The sequence below is a fragment of the Microcaecilia unicolor genome, chromosome 2 (assembly GCF_901765095.1).
Source record: "Microcaecilia unicolor chromosome 2, aMicUni1.1, whole genome shotgun sequence".
Lineage (NCBI taxonomy): Eukaryota > Metazoa > Chordata > Amphibia > Gymnophiona > Siphonopidae > Microcaecilia > Microcaecilia unicolor.
Genome location: NC_044032.1, coordinates 26,918,978 through 26,935,394, shown reverse-complemented (window position 1 = coordinate 26,935,394; position 16,417 = coordinate 26,918,978).

Sequence of the window (16,417 nt, the reverse complement as noted above, 5' to 3'; positions counted from 1 at the left end):
ACATACTTTTTTTGACCATTGTCAATTCTTTGAGTTGCAAACATAGATCAGATTCACATCACAAATATCAAGGATAACCTTAATCAAACAGTGAATCTTAATATAAACACTCCCGCTTTATTTTTTTTTAAAGGAGGAAAAGACCTCATACAACTGCGGCAAACTTCACAAAGATAAAGATCGCTGAATCAGCAAATCTACATGCACACAGTTAAAAATGTTAATCATAGGTCAAAAAACCTCCATTTGTACAATCAAAATTGAAAAAGTGTAATCAAAATAAGAAAAAAATTAATGTTTAATTTTCAACACATTGGTGTCATGCAAATTGAAGTCACAATTTGGTGTCATGCAAATTTTTAAAAAAGGATCTGCAGAAGCTAGAAGAATGGTCTAAGGTTTGGCAATTAAAATTCAATGCAAAGAAATGCAAAGTGATGCACTTAGGGAGTAGAAATCCACGGGAGACGTATGTGTTAGGCAGCTGCCTATCTCTCTCTAAACTCCCTACCTCCACCCCCATCTACATCGCCTGTAGCGATTCCTGTAAGCAACCTGTGTCAGCCTTGCAGGCTTCCCTCTACCAAGTCCAGCCCTCAATGACATAATTTCCTGTTTTTTCACAGGCGGAGACCCGGTAGAGGAAAGCCTACAGGTCTGGCGCAGGCTGCTTACTGGAATTGCAGCTGGCGATGGCTTGGAGGGAGAAAGGAGCAGATGCCGGGGGGGGGGGGGGGGGGGAGAGAAGAACGGATGTTGACAGGGGGACAGAAGAGAGGAACGGATGCCAGCTAAGGGGGTGGGGGGAAGGAGAGTCATGGCGATAGCAGGGGCAGAGGGAAGGTTTAACAAAAAAAAACTATGTATGGACAGGGGTGGGGGTGGGAAGGGCCACCCAGGTTAACTCGGGGCCCACCCGAAATAACAGGTCTGGCTACGCTCCTGGTGGAAATGGAGGCACATAGTTTTAGGCACTGGGATATCAACCAAACGTATTGTAAGCTCTTTGAACAGGGAGTCTTTCTTCTGTGTTTGTACAGCGCTGCGTACACTTTGTAGCGCTCTAGAAATGTTAAATAGTAGTAGTAGTATATACTACTCCTAAATCTAGGTGCCACTTATAGAATACTCTTAGCCGGAAATGTGTACTGTGTGGAATTTTTAGGCGCCTTATAAAGAACTAGTAAAAAAGCCCCGTTTCTGATGCAAATGAAACGGGGGCTAGCAATGTTTTCTTCTGTGTGCATGTGGGAGTGTGTGTGTCCCTGCCCTCTGGCCTCTCTCCCCTCCCCCCTCTGAGTCCTTCACTGTTACACAGCCAGCGATTTGATTTCCTGCTCTGCTGTTTTCCTTCACTGACTGTGTTACAGAGAGGGCGGGGCAGACACTCATAGGGAAACCGGATATCTCTCCCCCTTCACACTTCCGGCTGGAGGCTTCATAGAACGTTGGTGTTGCCTTTTATATAGAGAGATCTGGCCCATAGTACCTAACTTTACTAGTGCACAGCTCAAAAGGGGGTGTGGCCATGATGTTAGGGGCATTCTGAAAAGTTGCGCGTATAGTTATAGAATACAGCTTTTACACTAGGTTTCCGCAGGCGTAAATGCTGGGAGCCTAAAGTTGGGAATTGGAATTAAGCATGATTCTATAAAAGGCATGTGCCTTTTATAGAATTGTACTCAGTGCCGATTTTTTCCAGCACCGAATTTTGAGTGCGTTTATAGAATTCCCTCCATAGTGTTTAGGAAGTTTCCAATAGATGAGATGTGCCATCTTATTATTGGTAGATTGCATTTGGAGAAGGAGATTTCATGAAGATGCGATTTTGATTTGCATTTAAACGTCGATGTGTGTTTTGTACTGCAATGAGTTTTCTGCACCTTAATCCCTTATCTATGTTCTCTGCGATCAATGTATTTTATGAGGAGTTTACAACTGGTTGACAAAATAAGTGGCAGCTCGTTTTCAAACTGGCCATTTTATTATTTTTTGACCAACCCATTTTGGTTGAGTTTTGTAGGTCGATACTGTTTGGCCACTAGAGTGTGTGATAGCTTGCTTTTGAAACTCAGTCAAACTATTGGATCTTGCTTCGTTGTTATAGGCATTAAAAAAAATTGTCCTTCAGCGCTGGCGTCGTGCCATTTTTAAGCTGCGTTTGAAGAGCAGCTATTTTTGAAGATTTGAATGACTGACACAGTGAGGTACCCCGTTTTTGATGCCTCTAGCATGTGTGTTTCTGGTTTTTTTTCCCAGAAATTGGATTGTATATTGCATACATCTACTTGCCTACTTTTAATTTCGGGATTCCTGAAGCAGCCTTCGGCGAAACATGGCCCATGTCAGAACCTGGGCAACATTTTGGATTTTCAGGTAAGTAAATTTAGATGTATTGAATTTATTTTGAAAAATTTTTTTTTTGAAAAGTTTTTTTTTTTTGCAAATTCTTTTGAAATGTGCTATGATTACATCTTCGAAGAGGTTTATCCACTTGATTTGATCCATGACAGTTTCCTCTATATATGAGCACATTTTTAGCAAAATATTGATTTATAATTCTATAGGATAAGAGCAGTAGATACTGTGGGTTCATTATTGTTAGGGGACCACTAACCTGCTGGCATTGGTCTGGTTGGTTTCTGGGGAATTGTAGCTGTCTGTAGGTGTGGTGAGTTATCTCTCCTCCTTCCTGTTTTCTCATTTTGAAGATTATGGTAATATGTGGAGTTACATAAAGGAGTCTCAATGCAATTTTTTTGCCATGTTATTTACATTTATCAACTGCTGTTACTGCACAAGGAAAGGGAAGGGAAATGGGACTTGATATACTGCCTTTCTGAGGTTTTTTGCAACTACATTCAAAGCGGTTTACATATATTCAGGTACTTATTTTGTACCAGGGGCAATGGAGGGTTAAGTGACTTGCCCAGAGTCACAAGGAGCTGCAGTGGGAATCAAACTCAGTTCCCCAGGATCAAAGTCCACTGCACTAACCACTAGGCTACTCCTCCACTCCAGCTTGCAGAGGCTTATATAACACAAAAAAAGCAAGAATTCTAACCATTAAAAAAACATGCAATTCTTATTAACGAAAAAGTTTGGATTGCTATTACTTTTTCTCCTAGCCTTGCTGGTCTGACTCAATAATACAAAGGATTTTTGTTTTAAGTAGGAAACGTTGCCACCAGGAAAGTATACATCTTTTATTCTTTATTAAAAAAACCTGAATAAAATACAAGCAGTAGTTTATATTAGGGAAATAAAATAAAGAGACTCGTGGACAAGATTAGGAGGAAAAATAGCAGGGCCATGAAACAGGCGTGTCGATATTTTGAAGATGGACTGGTGCAGCTACTTGTATTATCTTTGTGAACAAAAATATTTTGTATCTACTTCAAAGGGAGCCTTTACAGGGTCATAAATCTTCTCTGACATAAAACAGACTAACACAGGAAAAACCTGTCTAGCAAATACTGGGAAGACTTCAGCTATAAATATATACACAAGAAAGTAAAACACAATGAGGGAGGGAGGTATAAGGTTCTCTGCCAACCTTCCTGTTTGTCCTCAGAGGAGCTTAATGTAGGAGGGTGTGACTTCCCTATATAGTCTGCAGTGAAACCTCCACCTTAGATACTGTGTTAAGTTCAAGACTCAAGGCCACACCCTTGTAAGGACATCGAGAAGTTGGTAGAAGCAGTTCAGAAGAGGCTACTTACAACTTAACTCTCTATGCAGAGAGGCTTAAGGAATTCAAGCGAGTCTTCTGTATGAAAGAAGGTTATCAATAGAAATCAAACAAAATAAAACATGGAAAAGAAAATAAGATGATACCTTTTTTATTGGACATAACTTAATGCATTTCTTGATTAGCTTTTGAAGGTTGCCCTTCTTCGTCAGATCGGAAATAAGCAAATGTGGTAGCGTCCTGTTAGAATATCAATGAAATGCTTTGATGTCCCCATGCATACCTCCTACCCACCCCCACCCTCCCACCCTGTCAAAGTAATGTTTGGATGTTTCACTTATATATACTATCTGCTAACACATTTGCTTATTTCCGATCTGAGGAAGAAGGGCAACCTTCGAAAGCTAATCAAGAAATGTATTACGTTATGTCCAATAAAAAAGGTATCATCTTATTTTCTTTTCCGTGTTTTATTTTGTTTGATTTCTATTGATAACCTTTAAGAGTGGACTAACACGGCTACCACACCTCTCTATTTAACATGTAGAACCCCAAAGAGTAGCAACATTCCATGTAGAATCCCAAAGAGTAGCAAGATTCCATGTAGAACCCCAAAGAGTAGCAACATTCCAAGTAGAATCTCAAAGAGTAGCAAGATTCCATGTAGAAGAAGGGCAACCTTCGAAAGCTAATCAAGAAATGTATTACGTTATGTCCAATAAAAAAGGTATCATCTTATTTTCTTTTCCGTGTTTTATTTTGTTTGATTTCTATTGATAACCTTTAAGAGTGGACCAACACGGCTACCACACCTCTCTACTTATGAAAGAAGGGAAAGAGGGCATATAAGACAAGTATTCAAGCGGTTTCAGTATAGAAGAAGAACAATGCTTTTTCCATACAATAAGAAGCTCAAACACAAGGAGCCCAGAAGTCAAAAAGACTTACGTGGTTGATGATGATGGCCAACTGCATGAGTGTTTTTTTTCTTTTTAAATTTCCAGAGATTATATGGATGATTTTTAGAGAATCTCTAAGACTAAATAGGGAATTTCAAACTTGATCAAAAATACATCAATACCCTTAGAAAGTTTGAATATCAATTTGCATCTCACCCACCTGTGACCTTCAAATTTCAACCAGGAAATATCTTACTAAAACTTTCTAGGGGTATTGATGGATGATTTTTATCCATGATTCACTGCACTTTGGTGAGATACACAGAAAAAGTTAGCGGTATGCTTGGAGGCAGGGTTCGGATGGGCCAGGAGCATCAAAACTCCTGTGCTTTCCAAGTAGCTAATTCATTTGAGTTAGGCCTGCAAAATAGTAAGCCTAATGTAAACAGATCATTATCAGCGCTGTTTGAAGCAGTCCCCTTAGAATCAAACGAATATAGAGAGGAGTGGCCTAGTGGTTAGGGTGGTGGATTTTGGTCCTGAGGAACTGAGTTCGATTCCCGGCACAGGCAGCTCCTTGTGACTCTGGGCAAGTCACTTAACCCTCCATTGCCCCATGTAAGCTGCATTGAACCTGCCATGAGTGGGAAAGTGTGGGGTACAAATGTAACAAAAAAAAATATAGAGAGGAAAGGTCCAAGAAATCTTCTTTCTGAGAGAACAGGACATTTCTCTGTGTAAGTGAACATTTTTTGTACTCTGTGCTTTGGTGATTTAAAGGTTGGGGTTTAAAAGAGATACGATAGGTTTATTGATAAAGACAGTTAGAATTTAAAAAAAAGCAAACTTTATTAACTAGTCTCCCTACCTTTTTCCCCATAGTTTTTAAAACTTGGACCAAGGCATACAGCATTAACAGATAGCCTCTAGAAGGCACAGCAGGGCCAAGGCCAGTCTTTATTCCCGCCCACCCCTAGCACACCTCTTCATTTATATTCTTAACTTATAGTCAGTTATTCTTATTAGGTAACAAGAGGGGAATTTTCATTAGAGTTTTAATTGCATTTGATTACTTTCTGAGAAGCAAACACTTTGGTCCTGGGGAACTGAGGAACTGAGTTCGATTCCCACTTCAGGCACAGGCAGCTCCTTGTGACTCTGGGCAAGTCACTTAACCCTCCATTGCCCCATGTAAGCCACATCGAGCCTGCCATGAGTGGGAAAGCGCAGGGTACAAATGTAACAAAAAAAATGCCTGAGTCTGTCCCCTTTCAACCTCAATGCATGCTGTCTAGTTCTAGCGCTTTCCTGTGATTATCTCCTAGTTGGAGAGAAGTTATATGTGTGTGCTTGATGCAAAGAGCTCCTAGCTCTCAGAGAGCAAGTCTGTTCTCTTGAGGCTAGAGTAGCAGACACATGGAGGAGCTGAGGAAGACAGAGAGCTACATACAGGAGGTCTACAGGGATGTACAATCAATGGTACTAAGCCTTCTAGATTACTGTAATGCCATCTATGCCGGATGCAAAGAACAAATCATCAAGAAGCTTCAAACCGCTCAAAATACAGCAGCCAGACTCATATTTGGAAAAGCGAAATACGAAAGCGCCAAACCCCTAAGAGAAAAATTGCACTGGCTCCCACTAAAAGAACGTATTGCGTTCAAAGTATGCACCCTGGTTCACAAAATCGTTCACGGGGAAGCACCGGCCTATATGTCAGATCTCATAGACTTACCAACTAGGAACGCAAAAAGATCAGCACGCTCATTCCTCAATCTCCACTACCCCAACTGTAAAGGATTAAAATATAAATCCATATACGCAACCAGTTTCTCCTACATTTGCATGAACTATGGAATGCATTACCGAAGGCCATAGAAACAACGCAAGATTTAACTATCTTCTGAAAGCTACTGAAAACTGATCTGTTCAAGAAGGCATACCAATAACATTAATCCTTAATTTTTTTTTTGTTACATTTGTAACCTGTGCTTTCCCACTCATGGCAGGCTCAATGCGGCTTACATGGGGCAATGGAGGGTTAAGTGACTTGCCCAGAGTCACAAGGAGTTGCCTGTGCCTGAAGTGGGAATTGAACTCAGTTCCTCAGGACCAGAGTCCACCACCCTAACCACTAGGCCACTACTCCACTTCATATTAATACTAAATAATGAGACTACACATGAACGAGAAAAACCGAACTCCTATCACTTGACTGACTACCCTCTTTCACTTTAACCCTTATGTTGAATATGGTTCTCTACAGTCGATGACCTAATGTATGTTACAATCCTATCTAACACGTAGGAATCAATATGCACTACCACAATGTATTCTTCTTTACCATGTATGTATGCGCCTTAATGTAACGACTTTTGTACTCTGTTACCCTGAAATGGCAATCGCCATTACGGCAAATGTAAGCCACATTGAGCCTGCAAATCGGTGGGAAAATGTGGGATACAAATGCTACAAAATAAATAAATAAATAAATGTTGTAGAGAAGTCCCACTTTCAGTCGGGTAGCCCCTGTGCTTCCTTGGAGAAGAAAGGTCTCCTAGAACGAAAGCATCACCCTGGTGAAGTAGGAATTAATTCTGAAGCCAAGACCTGCCCACCAGGTGATGCAATACCCTCTTGCTCTAAGAATGTGTCTCCAGGAGCCTCTGCCCAGGAGGGAAGGGTTAGGACAGCTGCTATGGTGGTGATTTAATCAATAGGCATGTACATAGTTGGGTTGATGGTGGGCATGAGCATCACCTGGTCACTTGCCTGATTGATGCGAAGGTGGCAGAGAGCCTCCAGGGTAGCATTTTTGGAAATGCTCCCAGTTCCACATGCAGGACCCAAGAGGCAGGCAGTCTCAACGTGTAGTTGAGACAATGGTGCAAGAATGAGGGATTTAGATTTATTAGGAAATGGACAATATTCTGGGGAAGGGGGAACCTGTTCCAAAAGGATGGACTTCACCTTAACCTGGATGGAACCAGGCTGCTAACTACTAAAGAGGAGATAAAGGAGTAGCCTAGTGGTTAGTGCAGTGGACTTTGATCCTGGGGAACTGAGTTCAATTCCCACTGCAGCTCCTTGTGACTCTGGGCAAGTCACTTAACTCTCCATTGCCCCAGGCACAAATAAGTACCTGTATATACTATGTAAACTGCTTTGAATGTAGTTGCAAAAACCTCAGAAAGGCGGTATATCAAGTCCCAGTTCCCTTTCCCTATTTGAGATTCTACATGGAATGTTGCTACTATTGGAGATTCTAGATGGAATGTTGCTACTATTGAGATTCTGTTGCTACTATTTGAGATTCTACATGGAATGTTAATGTTGCTATTCCACTAGCAACATTCCATGTAGAAGCCTGCAGGCTTCTGTTTCTGTGAGTCTGACGTCCTGCACGTATGTGCAGGACGTCAGACTCACAGAAACAGAAGCCTGCGCGGCCGCATTGCTGATCTGCAAGGGTGGGCTTCTACATGGAATGCTGCTAGTGGAGGAGTAGCCTAGTGGTTAGTGCAGTGGACTTTGATCCTGGGGAACTGAGTTCGATTCCCACTGCAGCTCCTTGTGACTCTGGGCAAGTCACTTAACCCTCCATTGCCCCTGGTACAAAATAAGTACCTGAATATATGTAAACCGCTTTGAATGTAGTTGCAAAAGGCAGTGTATCAAGTCCTATTTCCCTTTAAAACTGTAACTATGTACACAGTGCTATATGGGAGATTTCCAGCAGACTATGAGAAAGAGAAGAACTCTGTTAGTACCAGAAATTTTTACCTTGCTGATAGGGCAAAAGATTAATTCAATCTGTTTTATAAACAAAGGACTTTGTGCTGTGGAAGGGATTCAAGCTGATACACTGCAGATTTCAGAGGGGTCCAGTCTCTCAAGGAAGAATCCAGCCTTGGATAACTGTGCAGAGCCCTTAGAACTTTCCCCTCGTCCCAACCCAGGAAATTCAGATCAGCAAACAGTAGGAGAGTGACTGCACCTTATGGGTTGCTGTGCAAGGACTTATAACTCCTATAGATAAACAGCCTATGCTATCAATTCTTTGCATTTAGAATTGCTGAGCATTGTTACAAACAGATAATTGAGCTGTTGTTTTCCTTCAGTAAACATCTATGGTAATTGATTCAGGTGACTTGCGTGAATTCATTGCTGACGCTGGGTTAATTTTAAAGTCAGATATTACATAGAGCTATGTGGACACCATATAAACTATCTAAGATATCAAAAGATGCTTCCAATCGTTGCTGGTCCTGCTGCAACAATATAGGAACCTTGGACCATTTAATATATCATTGCCCATTACTGGATGAATATTGGTCTCACATAGAAAAAACAATTTCTCTTATACTAAATTTAAAGATTTCTTTAACTTACAAAACGATAATAGCAGGAGATTTCGGCATTAACAATACATTATCACCACATATAATTAAACTACTACGTATATTGATCCAAGTGGCTATAAAATTGATATGTCAAAACTGGAAAGATTTTACAAAGTTAACCTACGAAATGTGGTGGAACTCAGTATGTCTAACAGCTAAATACGAAAAAGTAGCAGCAGAGAAATGTGGTTCCCTCATGGCATATAATAAAATTTGGTCTCCGGTGATTAAATATTCATCCAGCTAAGTAATTAATGTACAGGTACTTTTCAAACATTGGCATTAATACTATAACATCTGATATGCATGCATACTTCATACGAATATACATATATGTATATACTAGACTTTGAGCCCATAAAAACGGGCTATTATAGGAAGGGGGGGGGGGGTTGAAAGGCCCGCCCCCACCGCCGAGTTCGCCGCTGCCCCTCCCCCTCCAAGTTCGCGCCCCCCCCCACCGAGCCGTCACCACCCACCTTCCACCCGGCCGGGCCCTCGCTCCGCTATTGAAACAGCGAGGGTCCGGGAACGCAGCACTGAGCTCTGCTGAGCTGCCGACGTCGGCCTTTGTTCTTCTTCTCTGCCTGTCCCGCCCTCGTGTGACGTAACGTCGTCGAGGGCGGGACAGAGACAGAGAAGAACAAGGAAGGGCGATGTCGGCAGCTCAGCAGAGCTCAGTGCTGCATTCCCGGACCCTCGCGAGGGTCCAACCAGGTAGAAGGTGGGTGGCGGCGGCGACTCGGGTGGGGGGGGAGCGTTAGATGGCGGTGTCCCTCCCTCAGAAATGCGCAGTACAGACCCTCTGTGTTCCGCCCCCCCGTGGGGGCAGGGCAGAGAAGGTCTCTACTGCACATTTGCAAGTGAGTACGGTCACTCGCCGTTTATATGTTTGATATATAGTCAGAGTACATTGACCTTTCTGTTAACTGTTATTGTCATTGGTACTAAATTTACAATATGTTATAAAATCAATAAAAAACTGATTGAACTAAAAAGAAGTCTGCCCCAACTCCCCATTTCACCTGGAAGAAGTAAATAAAAGGTTACACTTTCACCCAGACAATTATTGAGTGGCAACACTAAAAGGTTGATTTAAGCTTATATGACAGATTTTTCAAGATTCTGGAGCAAGTTTCCAAATTTTGCAGCGAACTTTTTCTCACTTTTTCCCAGCAGCCGGAGGCAGGGAGCTGCAATACAGGTATGCCCATCCAAAAAAAGCGCTTTGTGTCCGCCAAAAAAAAAAAAAGGGTAAATCTATTGCAATCATAGACGCAGCTTGTCTGCGTGTATGAGAGCCGTCTGCAGTGGCGTTCCTAGGGGGACTGACACCCGGGGCGGATCGCCGATGCGCCCCCCCCGGGTGCAGCGCAACTCCCCCCCCCACGAAAGGACACCCCTCCCGGGTGCACGCCGCTGGGGGGGTGCCGCGCGCGCCTGTCCTTTGTTCGTTCCATGCTCCCTCTGCCCAGAACCCCCCTAGCGGCGTGAACCCGGGGTGGACCACCCGCACCCCCCCCCTTGGTACGCCACTGGCCGTCTGTAGCATGCGCAGAGCAGCCACGCATAGCGATTGACTGTTCTGCGCATGCGCAGCTCACCGACTTGCTTCCCCCATATCGCATGCAAATGAGCTGGGTCGCAAAAGCAAGGAGCAGCTCATTTGCATGCGATTTTCTTAGTGAATCCCTCTGTGTTTTTAAATCAGCTCAGAATCATTCACTCAAGTACATGGCCACTCCTTATAGACCTTTATCTTGGGTCAACGAGCAGTTTTAAGCCATCACTAAATAGCATACATGGATAGCTTCATTCGTTCCACTGGCACATAGGCACAGATACATGCTGTCATAAAGGGACACTGTAAATAGAAGTACTGAAAAAATCTTCAAAGCACTTTGTTGGTTGACTGCCAAATTGATGACACGTAAATGATAAACCATAACAGCAAGGCCACTGGCATTCCTTCAGTGAAAGAAGGACCTGACTTTTGCCATTCTTGGGCTATGGGGAACTGCATGTTCCTGCGGTCAGTCATGGAACATCCCATTCTCAGCAGAGTAACAGCAAATGAAGCCCGCAAAGCCCATATCGAGCCTGCTAAGTCTCAATCTTGGTGTAATGCCACAGACCACTTTTAAGTTATCGCTTTTCCTTCGTTTCTGCATCACTAAGCACTCTCCTTGCTTACCCTGGCCTATGTTGTATAGATTCATTACTGTTTTTTCTTCGGCCATCTCCCATAGGTAAGCCATTCCATGCATCTACCCTAATTTCTGTAAATAAGTATTTCCCTTTGTTTGCTACTGAGGCCAAGATGCACTAAAAAATTGTTAAAGCCCTTTCCTTACCGGTTCCCTTAGCGAATCGGTAAGGAACGGGCATGCATCAAGGAAAAGGAATGCAAATGAGCTGCCCGTTGTAGCTCACTTGCATTCTCTATTCCATCAGTAACCAGGCGGCCGGTCAAGCATGTGTAGACCAGCCAAGCATTATGCTGGCTGCTCTGTGCATGCCAAATACGTCCAAAAAGCACCTAACACCCATGTAAAAAAAAAACAAAAAACTGCGTGTCCCAAGTCCTTGTGAGGGACTTAAAAAATTTTTTTTTACCCACAGAAATGTTTTCTCTCAGAACTTCTCAGAAAGAAAGTTAAGTGGGACCTTCTCATTTGTTAACCCCATATTCAAATACAAGAACATTGTGATCATCTTTCAGAATTTATTGATAGTACCAGCTTCCTACCCTGCTCTTTTGTTCTTCCTAATGTACTGTAAGTGTACCTGACTTCACTTTGCACTGTATTGTATATATCTAATAGTTCATTGTAAGCCGCTTTGGGGCTGCAAAACTGTGGCAAAAGGCGGGGTATAAATGGCCTTAAATAAATAAATAAAATAATCCACCAAGAAGGCAATCTTCTCTGTTCAGGGCCCTGAACAGTGGAACAAGTTACCCCAGTTTCTTTGGCAACAGACACTTCTCCAAAACAATTTTGATCTTCAGATGTTCCTTTTCTCTGATGCGTGCGCCTAATTCTGCTCATACAATCCACAGAAATGGAGCCTAGTTTCAGCCCTCCTTTCCTATCCCCTCTCTTCTATCCTCTATGAAATTGTAGTTCTACCGCACCCCTTCCTTCGTACTTTACTATTTTCTTTCTTTTTTTTAATTATTAGACTGTAAGCCACCCAGACATGCTTTTTTGATGGGCGGAATAGTAAACCCTGGAATAAACCTGAAACTTGATACGTTACAGGCATTTGTTCAGCATTTAGGCGTGAGCAATTACACCAGAAATATGGCTGGCTGGCATAAGTGCTCTCGCCTAACCACATAGGCGCATATATACCCAGTTAAGCTAGCGTTTGCTAAAAGAAATTACATGCCCGTCATTGACTTTAATAGAATAGGCTCCCACCAGGCATTCTCTGGGAACCTGTTTCAGAACTGCCTTTTTTAGGAGGCAAGTCTAGAAACACAGGTGCAAACATTATGCATGCATTACATGTGGAAACGTGTCCTATACTAGCATATATACATGTATATGAGCGCATATGCAAATATATGGCAATATGCTGCCTAAGTGCTATGGGCCGACTCAAGAGGTTGTGGTGCCCTGGACCAGCTTGTTTTTGCGCCCTCCCATGCTCCTGCTTCCCCTCCTGTCCCGCCCCCTGCCTCCTACATTGGGGCCAATCTGGGGATATGAGCTTCACAAACTACATATAAATTAAACCAGAATATTTATGCCTCATCTCCTACTTTTCCTCCCCTCCCAGCCCCCTGCTCCAGAATATTTCCCTCTCTTTTCCAGCTTTTCTTCCCCTCGGCCCCAAAATATTTTCTCTTTTACCAGCTTCTTTTTCCCCCAACCCCTTGAATGGTTTCTTTTTCTCCAGCTTTTGTCTTCCATGAATATTTTATTTCTCCTTTCCTAGCTTGAAAGTCCCAGCACCCCAGCCTGAATTTTCTCCGTTATTTTTCCCAGCTTTTCTCCTGCCGCCCTAATGCCATGAAATGTCCTTTTCTTTCAAGGCCCCCCACTGCCCAGCTCTCTCTAGAAACCTCCCCAACACCAAATTCCACAATTCTGCCCTCCCTCCCCCTCCAACAGCATCTTCCACAATTCTACCCTCCCTTCCACTCCACCCCCCCCCCCAACAGCAACTTCCACAATTCCATCCCCTCCCCACAGCAGCTTCCACCAGACCACATTCTACCTCTCCCCCACTGGATTCAAAACAAGACCAGGCCCCTTACCTACTCGGGAAAAGCTGTTCTTCAGGTGGCAGAGCAGCAGGCAGGCTGGGGCAGAACAGAAGCAGGAGGTAGGCAGCAGCAGAAGAACCATGTGGCAGGCAGGACTCCAGGCTTGGCAGGCAGCAGAGGCAGTCAGGACTCTGGATTCAGTAGACAGGAGGCAGCTGCAGCCTGCACCCCCCCCCCCCCCCCAAAAAAAAAGCATGCAATAGACGCTGAAGCAGTTTAAATACTTCAGCATCCATCTCCTTCCTGCAAGATACGCAGGGCTTGGATGCTGGTTGTCAAATCTCAGCGTGCCTTGCTTGCAAGTTGCAACTAGCACGTGTGCTCTGCAAGGAGGTTTAATGACAGGAGACAGCATGAGCCTATCTGGCCCATTATATGGGTTGAAGACAGTGGGTGGAGCTTGCCACCATATTGGTAAGATCAAAACAATAGTAAACTTATGAGGTTTATATTGCTTTATTAAACCACCTAGATTTTGCATTCCCTTTGTTAGGCAGGGAGGGGGGGGGGGGGAGAGGAGTTTGGGGAATTTTTGAAGGGTCTGTGAATGGGGGTGGGGGGTTATATTCTGCTGTATTTGTCAGTGCTCCAGAGCTTGCTTTATTTGCACTGCTGTAGTCTGGATTTCAGTGCTGCACTATATGCCTTTATTTTTTTGCTTATGATAATAAAAATAATAATACATAAAAACAATACCAAATGTGTATGACTCCTTATGTGTGGTTTTTAAAAATTTGACAGCTGTTTTATTTGAAAGCTTCCCATCGGCACGTAAAACAGCAGTAAACAAGTGCGTGTGCACCCAATCAACGGAGAAAGTTCTCTTTAAGACAGCCTTATGTCCAAATGAATTGCAATGGCTATGCATTATTTGCAGTACAGCAGGGCAGCTACATTGGATACTCAGCAGAAGGAGACACGATAGGCCCCCACCCTCCCCCACCAGGGCTGCCACACAGAGAGAGAGAGAGAGAGAGAGAGAGAGAGAGAGAGATTTTGTCCTTTGTGTGGGTGCTGGGCTGGGGCCTCCGATTGCGTGGCGGAGCTGGTCATGTGGGCTCAGTGAGAGGCAGAGGCGGGGACCACCAGAGCTCACTCCCTCCCCCAGCACACGGGATCGGAGTGGGACGGGGGGAGTCTGAAGATGCATATGCGCTGCCACTGACTGCCAGCTCCTGGCTCGGTAAGAGAGCTCAGAGCTTGCTGCAAAAACAAGCTCGATGCTGGGCTCGATGGACCTTTGGTTTTTCCCAGTATGGCAATACTTATGTACTTATGTTTCTCAGCTTCAAGGCATGTTTCTAACCAAAATAACAATGAACAACATTAAACCTACTTGGTCTTCTAGGAGGTGGGTTGTCAGGGGGTGGTTCCAAGGTGCTCCGTACAGGTATCAAGAGGCCAGCAGCTCCAGCAGAGGGTGCACCTAATCAGCCTTAAAGGGGGGGCTGGGGGGGAGCATTGGGGGTGAGTGTCAGCAATCAACGGAGGGAGTAGAAGAGGAAAGGAAAACACCTTTGAAGGGAAGCTGCTCGGCGCACGCGTCTCCTCCATTCTGATCGGGACTGATGGTGACATGATGGGCTCAGACGTTTGGCGCCCTTTAGCGCCGGCACCCTGGGCCAGAGCCTCACCTGGTCCATAGGATGAGCCGGCCCTGCTATAAATATGTACATATATTGCATAGCATCTATTCGCAAGGGGGGAGTCTACAGAGAGTATGAACAAGGCTCATGGAGTGGAGGAGTAGCCTAGTGGTTAGTGCAGCGGACTTTGATCCTGGGGAACTGGGTTCGATTCCCACTGCAGCTCCTTGTGACTCTGGGCAAGTCACTTAACCCTCCATTGCCCCTGGTACAAAATAAGTACCTGTATATATGTAAACCGCTTTGAATGTAGTTGCAAAATACCACAGAAAGGCAGTATATCAAGTCCCAGTTCCCTTTCCCTTATGACATCACAATATCAGAAGTGAGCCACGTATCGGGCATTCAAGCCACTGTGACATCACTGATGAGGTTGGCTCTTATTGGGGGAATGAGTGGAGGAGTAGCCTAGTGGTTAGTGCTGCGGACTTTGATCCTGGGGAACTGGGTTCGATTCCCACTGCAGCTCCTTGTGACTCTGGGCAAGTCACTTAACCCTCCATTGCCCCTGGTACAAAATAAGTACCTGTATATATGTAAACCGCTTTGAATGTAGTTGCAAAATACCACAGAAAGGCGGTATATCAAGTCCCATTTCCTTTCTATTCCATCCATAGCACTCGTAACTTACAGAACACAATAAGTTGCATGTGTATCTTCAGCATTTAATGCAAAGCATTTACATCAGCTTGATGGCTAGCATAGGTGCTCATGTCTAGCCGCATAGGAACATATATACCCAGTTGGGCTAGTACTCTATAATGGAAAGTAGATGCCTACTTTCCTAAGCTCCTACCAGGCATTTTACAGGTGCCTAATTGTAGACCCCTGTTATAGAACTGCACGTCACAAAAGTCACAGGTCAGAGGGGGTGGAGCAGGCCATCCATATATACGTTGGATCAGCTATCACTGGCAAGATAAGACTCGATATTTCTGAAGGTCACATGGTGATGTTACTGGTGCTGTAGCCAGAGGTGTAGCTAGTTGGGTCGCCAGGGGAGCAATCCCTCCCCCAAATGGACCTCCGACAGCACCAGTGATCTGGCGTGCAAAAAATAGGTGCCAGTGTCGTCGGAAGTCTGCTCTCCGCTCCCCCCCCCCCCCCGACGCTTCAACCTGGCTAAGCTTCTGGCTGTAGCACCTGACACTAGTCACTTGTGTTTCCTGAACTGAAGTCAGTCAGAGGCATAAGCAGAAAAAAAAAAAAAAGAAAGAGCCAGAACACAGGGAAGAAAGCCACGATCCCCAGAAAAGAGCAGCAGACTCTGCACACATGACGGGCAAAGTTCGGCAAAATGCAAGCTCTTCCTGGAGGGTTGCAAATCTTACAAACCATGCTTGCCAGTAGCACTTGTTTCACAGAGCTGGCATTCAAATTGGATGGCAGAAAGACACCCCAGTATTGCTGCTGGGCAAACCGTCCCCTGTTCCCCCTTTATTAAAGATAAGCAGGAGCACAAGTCTTTTCCGCACAGCTGATCTTAACATTTGGATGTATGA